Source organism: Rhinoderma darwinii, chromosome 3 (assembly GCF_050947455.1).
Source record: "Rhinoderma darwinii isolate aRhiDar2 chromosome 3, aRhiDar2.hap1, whole genome shotgun sequence".
NCBI lineage: Eukaryota > Metazoa > Chordata > Amphibia > Anura > Rhinodermatidae > Rhinoderma > Rhinoderma darwinii.
In genome coordinates this window covers 143485958-143500326 of record NC_134689.1, presented here as the reverse complement: position 1 = coordinate 143500326, position 14369 = coordinate 143485958, and positions in this window count along the sequence as shown.

Sequence of the window (14369 nt, the reverse complement as noted above, 5' to 3'; positions counted from 1 at the left end):
ACCGGTTTTTTGGTACCTGTATCTGGTCATATAATCGATCTCAAGTTTCCTAACGTGCCTGGAAGAGATGAACATAGATATTATATACGGAAATTAGAGAATAAACAGGAATGTAAACACTGTTCAAAACAGAAGATCATATTCCCTATTGAGATCTTTTGGTGCAAGAGTCTCCAGTGTATGTATCCAATACGATTCTCTTGTTTTTAGTAGTTTAATATGGTTACCACCCCTTCTAGGTCTGTGTACCTGCTCTATGACCTGAAATTTTAATTGGGAAAGATTATGATTGAATTTATCAAAATGGTCAGGAAGGGGTAACCAAGTTTTCTTGCATCGTATAGTGGATTTATGGCTAGATAGCCGATCTTTAATGTGTTGTGTGGTCTCGCCTACATAGACCAGACCACATGGACATTTGATAAGATAAACCACAAAATTAGAATTGCATGTAAAATAACCTTTTACCGGAAAGGTCTTGTTATAATGTGGGTGTTGAATCTTATCACCCTTAATGATGTTAGAACAACATGCACAATGCAGATAAGGGAAGGTACCATGACGTTTAGTTTGGAAAAAAGATTGTCGAGGAACCCTCGTGGAGCTGCCAATGTCAGCTCTAATGAGACGATCACGAATATTGAATGATCTTTTGGATCACATCATCACTGGGCTAGAAAATTCTGTGATATCAGGATAGGCCATGTGTAATGTTGGCCAATGTTTCCGAATACTCTGATATAGTTTGGGTATAATCGGATGGTACGTAAGTATTAATGGAAATCTATTTTGTTTAGGTTTAATGGTAGATGATGTGGTCCTATTGGTCATAATTGATCTATCCAGTTCCTGTGATAAAAGTGATGGGGGATACCCTCTCTCCTCAAACTTAGTGGATATTTGTTTTAATCTTGTAGTTCTTATATCAATATTGGATACAATCCTGGAAACTCGAGTAAACTGTGATCTTGGTAAAGATCGTATCATATTGCTTGGATGACTGCTATTGTAATATAGTAAACTGTTCTTATCTGTTGGTTTAGAGTAAAGATCAGTAGTAAGTAATCCATCTTGGTCCTTCATAATAGTAGTGTCTAGGAAACAGATGTTGTCTTCACTATGATTCAATGTAAATTTTAATTCCTCTCTAATCTGGTTTATCTGATGAAAAAAATTGTCAAGAGATACTTGTGGACCATCCCATATGCAAAAAATATCATCGATATACCTGTGCCAGCATATTGCATGTTGTAAAAATAAAGAATTAGTATAAATGTGTTCTTCCTCAAAAAGAGACATGTAAGCGTTGGCGTAAGGAGGTGCTACATTAGAGCCCATGGCTGTACCGCAAACCTGAACATAATAGTCATCGCCAAATAGGAAGAAATTCTCATGTAGGATTAAATTGAGTAGTTGAAGGCACAGGGATATTGAATCGGTGTTCATCGTAGTTGAATTGAGTAAATGGGTAACTGCCTGTATACCCCTGCGATGGGTTATCGAGGTGTAGAGGCTATATAGGCTGTAATAGACTATATTATGAAGGACCAAGATGGATTACTTACTACTGATCTTTACTCTAAACCAACAGATAAGAACAGTTTACTATATTACAATAGCAGTCATCCAAGCAATATGATACGATCTTTACCAAGATCACAGTTTACTCGAGTTTCCAGGATTGTATCCAATATTGATATAAGAACTACAAGATTAAAACAAATGTCCACTAAGTTTGAGGAGAGAGGGTATCCCCCATCACTTTTATCACAGGAACTGGATAGATCAATTATGACCAATAGGACCACATCATCTACCATTAAACCTAAACAAAATAGATTTCCATTAATACTTACGTACCATCCGATTATACCCAAACTATATCAGAGTATTCGGAAACATTGGCCAACATTACACATGGCCTATCCTGATATCACAGAATTTTCTAGCCCAGTGATGATGTGTTCCAAAAGATCATTCAATATTCGTGATCGTCTCATTAGAGCTGACATTGGCAGCTCCACGAGGGTTCCTCGACAATCTTTTTTCCAAACTAAACGTCATGGTACCTTCCCTTATCTGCATTGTGCATGTTGTTCTAACATCATTAAGGGTGATAAGATTCAACACCCACATTATAACAAGACCTTTCCGGTAAAAGGTTATTTTACATGCAATTCTAATTTTGTGGTTTATCTTATCAAATGTCCATGTGGTCTGGTCTATGTAGGCGAGACCACACAACACATTAAAGATCGGCTATCTAGCCATAAATCCACTATACGATGCAAGAAAACTTGGTTACCCCTTCCTGACCATTTTGATAAATTCAATCATAATCTTTCCCAATTAAAATTTCAGGTCATAGAGCAGGTACACAGACCTAGAAGGGGTGGTAACCATATTAAACTACTAAAAACAAGAGAATCATATTGGATACATACACTGGAGACTCTTGCACCAAAAGGTCTCAATAGGGAATATGATCTTCTGTTTTGAACAGTGTTTACATTCCTGTTTATTCTCTAATTTCCGTATATAATATCTATGTTCATCTCTTCCAGGCACGTTAGGAAACTTGAGATCGATTATATGACCAGATACAGGTACCAAAAAACCGGTTCACTTTTCTTACTTTACTTTTCCCTTTCTTTTCACCATTCTTTTTACCACTCTCTATAATGCATATTATGGTCAATCTAGTTTACTACGATTATTCACCTGTATATCATTTATTGTCTTGTCCTTATCCCTATTATCAGCATTCTAATAGTTTATTGGAATTTATCTATATATCCTCAGTTATGATTTTTTCATTCCAAGCACTATAGTACAGGTAGATCAGACTTGATGTATCCATAAGGAACTTTTTTTCCCCCTGTAATTGAGTGAGTTAATTACCATACTAGTTAGGGCATCTCAGCGCTATCGTTTTCTTTTCTTCTCAATTAGAGATTATGTCAATATTGACACCTGGTCTTTGCTTGCGTGCCAAGTCCACAGCTGTGTGTAGTGCGCTTGCGCAGGACTCCGAGTGCGTTCCAAACACCGGATATCCGGCAGTGTCGCGCGCTATTTAAACTCCTTCTCGGAGTTACTATTTTCAGACCGCAATCTGAGAGCGTCTGGTAGACGCCGTTCCATATCATATCCTAACTACTATCAGGTATGCTCACTCTCTTGATGCAATTCAATGGCTTTTCTTTCTTCATTAACTTTTATTCTGTGCACCGATTAGTATTACCGGTTTTAGGTTATGGTCTGATGGAATGTCATATTTTCAGCCCCTATCGATATCATCAGTTCCTGTGAATATTTACTTTTATAAATACGCCTGTCATAGTATTCCCTTGAATATCTCTAATGTCTTATTGCATGTTGCTTAGGAGATCGTTCTAATTTATCATTAATTCTTACCTGTATGCGATAGTATTATAATACTGCATTTCATGAATATATATACATGTCTGCACAACCCTCATGGTTGATGCATTGCTTCAACTTCATATGTTGAATTATTGATCAATATATATGCTTTGCTGACGAAGTCCGCTCTCTATATTGTTTATTATGTGTGGATTTATTTTTATTTTATACTATCTGTTTACTCTATTCAGTTGTCCGTTATGTTTTATTATGTCATTACATACGTTGTATATGTTATGTTATTATTATTCTTTAATTGTAGCGATTGTGATAAAGACCTAGGTGAGGTCGAAACGTCAAAGAAATATCGCTTGAAAAGAAAATATCGTTTATGAATTATTCATAATAAAATTATCTTGGAAAATATCCTAAAAAATCATTGGAGTGCTTCTAGGTTTTTCTTAACCCATGCCTTGGCACCTATTGCCAACTAAATTACTGACATCAAAGCAAACATTCGTCATGTGGGGGTATTGAGTTGAAGCCTTAATAGGCTTAACAAGAAATAGTTTAGTTGAATGCTTTTTATATACCCCTGTGTATACCTTTTCCTCACCATTTCAGTGCTACTATCTCAGGCCGACCCACTTCAGGACTTTAGGGCAGGGCCACATCAGCCTTATGGTTGCATTCAAAGGGCCGACTGTAATTGAAAGACACTATAAATGTAACAGCTCGCTTAACTGTTAAGGATTTATGCACGGCCAAGACACGATCTCGATGTGGGCATAAACCAGGGTTGCCAACCTCCCCTTCAATGATTTCTGGACGACTGAGCTAAAAATCACAGACTGACCAAAATTTTTATGGACACATTACAAAATCATTGCATGTGCACTGTGCTAGGAGTGACTCACCAATCACAGCTCCTCTTGTAGCTTTCCCACACTAACTTAGGTGGTTTTTTTCTAATTAGAGTCATTCACTTTCCCTTTTCTTCCCCATCCGGCCCTGACCACTGTGACCTCTTATTCCAGCCATGACTCGTCTCTGCAGAATTTGACAGACAGACATGTCGGTTTCTCGCTTTCCAGCATCCTCCCCACCTATACCCCATACCAGGGGCGAAACTAGGAAAGACTGGGCCCCATAGCAAACTTTTGACTGGGGCCCCCCCTCCCCTGGGTGTCACACAGCCCCCCCCTTGTAGATAGTGCCTTTTTTACAGCCCCCCCCTGTAGATAACGCCATACAGCCCCCCCTCTGTAGATAGCGCCATACAACCCCCTTGTAGAGAACGCCATACAGCCCCCCTGTAGATAACGCCATACAGCCCCCTGCAGAGAACGCCATACAGCCCCCCCTGTAGAGAACGCCATACAGCCCCCCCTGTAGGGAACGCCATACAGCCCCCCCTGTAGAGAACGCCATACAGCCCCCGCCTGTAGGGAACGCCATACAGCTCCCCCCCTGTAGGGAACGCCATACAGCCACCCCCCCCTGTAGGGAACGCCATACAGCGTTCCCCCCTCCCTGTATGGAACGCCATACAGCGTCCCCCCTCCCAAAAAAATGCGACCTACAAAATACATGTATCCCCTCTCCACAGGATCTCCACAGGATAGGGGATACATGAGTGATCGCTGGCAGCGATAGGGAGAACGGGGGACTGAAACTCCCCTGAACTTCTCCATGACAAACCTCTGACTTCAGGCCTCTGCACAGCTCAATAAAAATGAAAGGAGCGCTGGTCACGCATGCGCACAAGCACGACCGGCGCTCCATTCATTTCTACGGAGCTGCCGACACAGACCCCGGAAGTCCGAGGTTTGTGATGGAGAACTTCAGGGGATTTTCAGTCCCCCGTTCTCCCTATCGCTGCCAGCGATCACACATGTATCCCCTGTCCTGTGGAGAGGGGATACATGTATTTTTCTCTGTTTTGCGCCTTCAGGACCAGACACCGTTTAGCCATTTTTTAGCACGTGTTAGTTAAATGGCTATAACTTTTTTATTTGTTGGGCTAACGACGTGATTTTTGCGACGTTTTTTCCGTAGACAATGCAGGTTTCATTTTTTATAGTTTTTATACACACCTTTTTTGCATTTTTTTAATTTTTATTCATAAAGTTTGAAAATAATAGTAAAAAAATAATCTTTTTTACATTTCAGCTATTTTTTTTGGGTAATAACATAGTTTTACCCTAAAATAGACCTTTTATTTGTGACCGTCATTGTCTACCGTAAATTTCTATATATTACATGTCTATATTAGGATAATTGGGTCAGCGCTAGCGTTACAACAATGATTGGCGGGGGGGGAACGTTTTTTTTTTGGGGTGGGTATTTTATGTGTATTTATTATTTAGATTTTTTTTGCACTTTACTTTACTATTTTTTTATTACTATGGTCTGTTCCTCAAAGGTCAAAGAAGACCTTTGGGGAACTTTATATATTTTTTTTCTCTCTTTTACACCATGTTTTTCCACTGTAACTGGAGCTGCACAGCAGCCCCAGTTACAGGGGAAATCAGCCCTCTCATAGTGACGATTGTCACTAATAGGGCTGTGCTGGGTCTAGTAAGACCCAGCAGTAGCCTGCCACTAACGGCACCCGGCGATCATGTGACCAGTCACATGATCACCGGGAGGAATAGAGACAGCGCCGCTGCTGCTGTCTCTATTCCTGTACACAGCGCATTCAGCGCTGTGTACAAGTGATCAGAGAAGACAGAAGCAGCGAAAGCTGCTCCTATCCTCTCCTCAGGGTCCCCGGCAGTCACTGACAGCCGGAGACCCGACATTCAGCTGCCCGATCGCGCGGGCAGCAAGTTAAAGCCCGAGCCGTAGAAAGTCTATGGCTCGGGTTTTAAGGACCCTGACCGCTGGCCGTAAAAATTCAGCCAGCGGTCGGGAACAGTAAATGTCAGAGCGGGGAAATACCTCCCTGCTCTGCCGTAGTGTTCAGTGGCGTCCCGCTGTAGCAGCCATAGCGGCTGCTAGCGGTGCCTCCGGCCATGGTGGGGGCCCGTGCCGGCGGGCGACACGGGCCCCCTCATGCCGCGGGCCCCGTAGCAGCCGCTACTGCTGCTACGGCGGTAGTTACGCCACTGCCCCATACCAGTCTAAACAAACAGTGCCCCAGATCGTAATAATGATTCCCTCAGTGCTCAACACAATAAAAGCAACCGTGCCCCCACACAGTAAAAATGCCCCAGTTGAGCCCCCTGTAGATAGTCCAACACACACAGCCCTCGGTAGATATCCCAACACACACCCCCTCTTATAGATAGTGTCACAGAGCCCCCCTTTGTACAGAGTGCCGCACAGTCCCCCATGTACAAAGTGCTACACAGTACCCCATGTACAAAGTGGCACACAGTCTGCCCCTTGTAGAGAGTCCCACACATAGGGCCGAGAGCGCCCCAGGCCACATAGGCCCCAGAGCGGAGAGCGGTAGCTTACCGCTACCGCCCTCCGCTCCGCTTGACGTGACTCACATTTAGCATCAGATCATGTGGCGGCAACGGTCTGAGTGAGGTCGGTGCCGGCCCGGTAATGAACTAGTCCAATCACGTGAGGTCCGGAGACTCAGGTCAGGTGACTGGAGTGGTTCACGCTCCGCACCGACCTCACTCAGACTTAGAAGTTGGACTAAGAAGTCCTGCTGTTGTGGTGCTGCATGTATAAACCTGATTCAGGTTTTTACATGCAGCGAACCTCGCGGGCCACATAAAATGAGGTGACGGGCTGGATTCGGCCCACGGGCCTTATGCTTGACATGTGTGCTTTAGGGTTTCTAGTTGCTGCTACAATCAGGAATACTGCCTCCCTCATTCTCCTAACTCTGACTTCATCTTTTCTTCTCCAACTTTCATAATTTCATAGCTATAGTAGTCAATGATCGTTTCCTTCATCATATGTAAGTCGAGAAAACATCTCATCTGCTTCACTATATTATTGTGTTATTCCTGTTACTTCTCCGTTTTCTATGGATACCCAAAATGGATTTAATCATACTTTACACCCATTATAATGGTTTAATGTAAAAGGATGCAATTCTCCAGCTAAGCCATCTGTGACACATTCTGCATTTAAAAAATGGTACCATGCTACTAACCTTGATTCTGCCTCTATAGGCATAAGTATTGGTTTTAACAATGACCACTCATTTTCTTTTAGCGAGGGGAGATAACTGTTCTTAAAGAGAATCCTGGATAACATAAGCATTACGATTTACAATCTTTATGCACTGAATAAAGGCACATTTGAGGGTAAAAGCAACCTCCATAAGATAGCTCACTTCAAATAAACGTTGGTTGTTTATGGGTAGAGACCTTTTCTGGTCATCTCCCTGACCTTAAATTCTTCCTCACAGAAGTCAGCTTTTCTTATCGTGCCCTTAAAAGCATACCCACATCCCTCTCCAGCTTAGGGCTGGTTGATGTGTGGTGCACTTTACACTCAGAAACTATGGATTATACCTTTTATTCTACAGTACACATGTCTTAAAGAGGCTCTGTCACCAGATTTTGCAACCCCTATCTGCTATTGCAGCAGATCGGCGCTGCAATGTAGATTACAGTAACGTTTTTATTTTTAAAAAACGAGCATTTTTGGCCAAGTTATGACCATTTTCGTATTTATGCAAATGAGGCTTGCAAAAGTACAACTGGGCGTGTTGAAAAGTAAAAGTACAACTGGGCGTGTATTATGTGTGTACATCGGGGCGTGTTTACTACTTTTACTAGCTGGGCGTTCTGATGAGAAGTATCATCCACTTCTTTTCAGAACGCCCAGCTTCTGGCAGTGCAGATCTGTGACGTCACTCACAGGTCCTGCATCGTGTCAGCACCAGAGGCTACAGTTGATTCTGCAGCAGCATCAGCATTTGCAGGTAAGTAGCTACATCGACTTACCTGCAAACGCCGATACTGCTGCAGAATCATCTGTAGCCTCTGGTGCCGATGTGTCCTCGCTCGTCTGACACGATGCAGGACCTGGGGCAGGAAGTGAGCGACGACACAGCGTGATCTCTCGAGAACACGGCTGTGTGTCTGCACTGCCAGAAGCTGGGCGTTCTGAAGAGAAGTGGATGATACTTCTCGTCAGAACGCCCAGCTAGTAAAAGTAGTAAAAACGCCCCGATGTACGCACATAATACACGCCCACTTGGACTTTTACTTTTCAACACGCCCAGTTGTACTTTTGCAAGCCTCATTTGCATAAATACGAAAATGGTCATAACTTGGCCAAAAATGCTCGTTTTTTTAAAAATAAAAACGTTACTGTAATCTACATTGCAGCGCCTATCTGCTGCAATAGCAGATAGGGGTTGCAAAATCTGGTGACAGAGCCTCTTTAAAAGACTTGACTATTTGTTTGCCTTGGACTGGTGTCTCCCCCAGATACATAACTCTTCATTGGGAAACATAATGATCTCCAATCACGAACCAGTCTTTATGTCAATCTGTCTACAGGGCCTTTCTACCTTGTTAGCTAAATTCAACCTTAATAAAAAATAACGCCACAAAAGACGTGCAAAAACTGAAATTATTATTTGAAGATAATCTTTCCTCTGCCACCTTCCAGTCATCATGTTGGAAAGCCCACAAGGCCTTTGTGAGAGGGGAACTAATAGCATTGGGTGCTTCTGTCAAACAACAGCATTATAAATAGATCTTGTCCCTTCTGTCAAATAGTCAAAAATAAAAATAAATCAATAGCGGTCAAGGAAAACACTACACTAGCAAATCTCCCCATCATTTTAAAAGAGGTCTTAAGGGCTACAGTTGCACAAGCATATTTAAGAGTCCAGCATAAATACTATGCACACATGGACAAAGGTGACAAAATTATGTCCTCTTTATTCAGTAGAGCCAAGGAACATACCTTTTATTAAGCAGATAAGCAATGGCCCTCAAAACGTTTTTTTGTTTTATAGTAAGCTTTACAACCTACACCCACACGACTCCCCTATACTTCAGCAACAGAGTTCATTGGCTACTCAAAAGTTTTTAAACTCTTTCCACCCTCATTATCAGAGGGCAACATAAATTCCCTTCACTCTGCAAGAGGTTAAAAAAGGCCTTCAAACAATCTCTAAGGCCCCATGCACACGATCGTAAAAACGCCCGTAATTACGAGCCGTAATTACGGCCCGTAAATTACGAGCCCATAGACTTCTATTGGCCGCGGGTACCTTCCCGTTTGCGTGCGAGAAGGTGCCCGGGCCGTTGAAAAATAAAGAACCTGTCCTATTTCAGGCCATAGTTACGGCACGGGCAGGTCCATAGAAGTCTATGGGGCTCCCGTAATTATGGGTGGTTACGTGTGTGCACCCGTACGGGAGCGTTGCTAGGCGATGTCAGGGGATTTCAATTTTTTAATAAAGAGAAGCATAGAAAATGGCGTCTGAGCGATTATGTGACCCTTTTAAGGGGTTTGGACATGATTGTGACATCATTTCCAGCCCCCCTTTTTTTACGGGCGGAATACAGATGACAACGGATCCGTATTTATGGGCACAGGTCCGTAAATACGGGTTAAATATGGGTTAAAAACGTGTGACAAAGGACCCGTATTTACGGCCAGTAGTTACGGGAGGGAAAAAATACGGTCATGTGCCTAATGAAAAGAGTCCAGGACCAGATGTCTTTCCAATCTCCTATTATAAAAATAACTTTGACGTTCTGGCCAACCCACTAGTTGAATACCTCAATTGGTTATTTAGCAGATCACCACCTGCCCCACAGGCTCTCAAGGCTCACATAGCCATCCACCAAAAAGAGGGCAAAGACCCAACGTCATGTGGGAGTTACAGTCCCATTTCTCTGCAAACGCAAATTTAAATGTATGGATAAAAATGATAGCTACCATGCTCTCCATCCTCCTCCCTAAATTGATTATACTAGAGCAAATGAGTTTCATAAAAGACAGAGAAGGAAGAGAGAACTCTTATACAGTTATACAGACCATCCGTTATGCTAAGTTTTGAAAATACCATTCACCCTTCTCGGCATATGTGCCTAGATTAACCTACAAACAGTTGAAACTGCTTAAATAGTTAGATGGCTTTGGCCTACAAGACATCTCTTTATACTACCATGTGGTAAAACTTCGTCCACACTTGGAGTTGCTTAGCAGTTCCCATAATAAGTTAAGCAAAAATATTGCACTAACCAACTTAAGAACATCAGACCTAGCTGCCCAGTGGGGCCCCATTAAGTCATCCAAAGCAAAAATAGAGGAAGATCTCCTGTCTAAAGGGTTATTCCACACATGGAGATCTGTACAAAATCATTGTATATTCCCTTCCCCCTGCTTTCCACGTCCCTCACCTGACCATGCCTAAATTTGGTGACCCGGTCAAATCTGGCAGATATTTAGTACAGTGCAGATTGGAGATTTCCTAGATGATCAATTAAAGCCTCTCGAGCCCCTTAGATCTAAATATCGCTGCACCAACTGGTCTATTATACAGTACTAACGCTTTGCAAAGGGCTGCAGAGTTTTTTTTGAGTTCTCAAAATATCAAACATGACATATAATGGTATAAAAGACTAATCAACATTCCCAACCACCCTAAGAACTTAGTGGTTTCTCAGAGTGTAGCGATTAACAGCCAATATACCTGCTTTTTTTCCTTCTTTATTTGCATTTTTATCATTTTTTTTTTTGTACATTCCCATTATTCATATTTTCTTAATCTATTTTTTTTGTGTTTTTTTAAAATTTATATAACAATACCCATCTGGGACATATTCACGCTAAATATATTTTTTTTTATGTCGTTTTCTCCTGTAACTGGGATATCCAAAGGATTGCCAGTTTCAGGTCAAAATATCCCCCTCTGGAGACAGTCACACATATAGCTGATCTGGGTCTGCGCTATTCACTACACAGAGCTCATGGAGTTCTGTGTAAGGGTACTTTTACATGGCCCGATGTGGGCCGTGTAAACGAGATCCAATCAACGAGACAGCTCGTTGATTGGTGCTCGTTTGCTTCTTTCACAAGGAGCTAGTATGGGGACGAGCGCTCATTACTCCGATCACTTGTCTCCATACATTTCTATCATGTCTGCAGCACGTCTCAGCACTGATAATATTTAAGACATTTCAAACGATGCAATCAGCCAATGAACAGACATTTGCTCGTTCATCGGCTGATCGTTGCCCTGTTTGCACAGGGCAATTATCAGGAACAAGCGTTCTGTAAACGCTCGTTTGCCCAGTTATTGGCCGGTGTAAAAGGGCCCTTAGTTTGCTGGAGCTTTAAACTAGTGCTATGCATTTACAATGCGACATGTTTAAAGCCCACGGTCCTTAACAAGTTAAATGTGGTAGTTTTTTTTTTGTTTTATTTTGTCATGACTGTAAAAATAGATGAGAAAAACTGGCAGAATCAAAATTCAGGAATAGAAGTCAGCACAAAATTTTATGGAAAACTTTCTTGAAACTTGTAATTACATTTAAGTTTTAAAAATTACATGGCGGTCTTGTCTACTGCTGCATGTTTATACAGCCAATGCTGTGTAGTACAGTGCGTCTGTAGCAAAGCCTAACATTAGAGATGAGCGAATTTCTTGAAATTTGTTTCAGGTCCAATTCTATCGAAACAGTGATCAGATTAGAGCTGAAAAAATATGTTGTGAATCGAGAGTACTCCAGTTGCCCTGAAAAGTTGTGTATAACTTCTAGGACTGTATCAAACCCAAACCCCTTTAAAAAATTTTTATGCCAAGACAGTAATAAGTGACAACAACATATATACCTATGGGTAAACAGATGATAGCCGTGGTACCAAACAGCCTGTTTAAAAAAAAAACAAAACACTGCAATGTCGGATTTTTTATGGTATTTAAAATCAAAAACATTTTGGTGGCAGATGCCTGCCGGTGTTTATACACACCATGTGGTATCAGAAGAGGCAATGTCTTTTTATTAAGCAGTTCAAAAAAGATCCCTTTTTGGCAACTCTTTTACCCTTACCTTCCCACCGTCCCAGATTCAGCGGGACAGTTCTGGATTCCGAGCGGTGTACCGCATTTTGTATCGGCGGGGCATGTTGTCAGTGATCTAAAATTTGGGATTATTGACCACATACCCATACACCGAAGGGGTGGGGACAGAGTCTCCAGACTCAAACGGAGGGAACTTGAATGGATCTTCAAGTTGAATTGCCTTGCCCTACATGGTTTAAACATTGATTTCAAAGTCGGTGTGGTCACTTGAGTATGTCATGTATTGGAACTTATGTGTTCCCCTTATGTACTTTGCCTGATCTTCATACATTATTTGTTTTTATGTGAATTGAACATATTTAAAATGATGATTAATATATTATTATTATATATATATACACATACATTTTTTTCATTATATTTGCAGATTCGATTTGTTGAATGGACTACTTCTTCTGGCTTTTGGAATCCTGTGAACATATATTTTTTATCGCGGTTACTACATGCCTGAAGCATTTGTGGTTAGACATGATTATTCTGTCCCCTATTTATTAGGTCATGATATATAGCATTAGATTGCCATTTCTTTTGGGAGTAGGAACTTTTTGAGAGACGATGTGGGACTTATAAATAATGCTACTACATTAAACGTGCACCCTGTCTGGATGTATACACATTAGAATGTGTGTGCCCAGTGGCGGATTAAGTAGACCATGGGCCCTGGGCTGTTACCCAAACTTGGGCCCCCCTTCCAAACCGCCGCCCTGCCGCGCCGTAACTATTTTTGACACTACTTTTTTGGGCAAGCATTAACAGTGTTACGATTTCCCTTGTCACAGGGCTGTGTCCCTACATACTGAGAGTATCACACTGTGCAGGGACACAACCTCCTGACAAGGGGAATTGTCTATCAGTCCTGGACTGCAGAAAGACTTTTTGTGAAAGACAAGGATTTCCTATAATAAACATGTCAGGAGAGGTGACAGATTCTCTATAAATCTAGTGACTCACAGGTGACGACGTCTCAGATTCTAGTAGTTTTTTTCCTCTTTTCTTCTCCATCCGGTCCAGAGCTCATGACGACTTCTCCCGGCTATGACTCATTTCTGCAGAATTTTCCACTCAGACGTCTCCTCACTTTTCCAACATTTCCACACCTATAAATGAAAATAAAGTTATCATGGTGCCACATACTGTGCCCCTAAATATAATAGCACCAAACACTGCGTGCCTGAATATAATAATACCACACACTGTAAAACACCATATACACACAGCCCCCTGTACATAGTGCCACACACAGCCCCCTGTACATAGTGCCACACACAGCCCCTGTAGATATTACACACCCCCATAGATATCGCCATACACAGCCCCCTCTATATATCACACATCCTCCCCGTAGAGAGCGTTACACACAGCCCCATATAGATAGTGCCATACAGCCCCCTGTAGAGAGCGCCACACAGCCCTCCCCCTCTTATAAATAGCACCAAAAAGCCCCCCCTATAAAGAGCGCCACACACATACCACTGTGGATAGCACTACACAGCCCCCCCTTGTATATAGTGCCACACAGCGCTCCCCCTTGTATATAGTGCCACACAGCGCTCCCCTTGTATATAGTGCCACACAGCGCTCCCCCTTGTATATAGTGGCACACAGCGCTCCCCCTTGTATATAGTGCCACACAGCGCTCCCCCTTGTATATAGTGGCACACAGCGCTCCCCCTTGTATATAGTGGCACACAGCGCTCCCCCTTGTATATAGTACCACACAGCGCTCCCCCCTTGTATATAGTGCTACACAGCGCTCCCCCTTGTATATAGTGCCACATAGCGCTCACCCTTGTATATAGTGCCACACAGCGCTCCCCCTTGTATATAGTGGCACACAGCGCTCCCCCTTGTATATAGTGGCACACAGCGCTCCCCCTTGTATATAGTGGCACACAGCGCTCCCCCTTGTATATAGTGCCACAAGGTTATGTACACATTTAAAAACTTTATATCATAATTTTATATATATATATATATA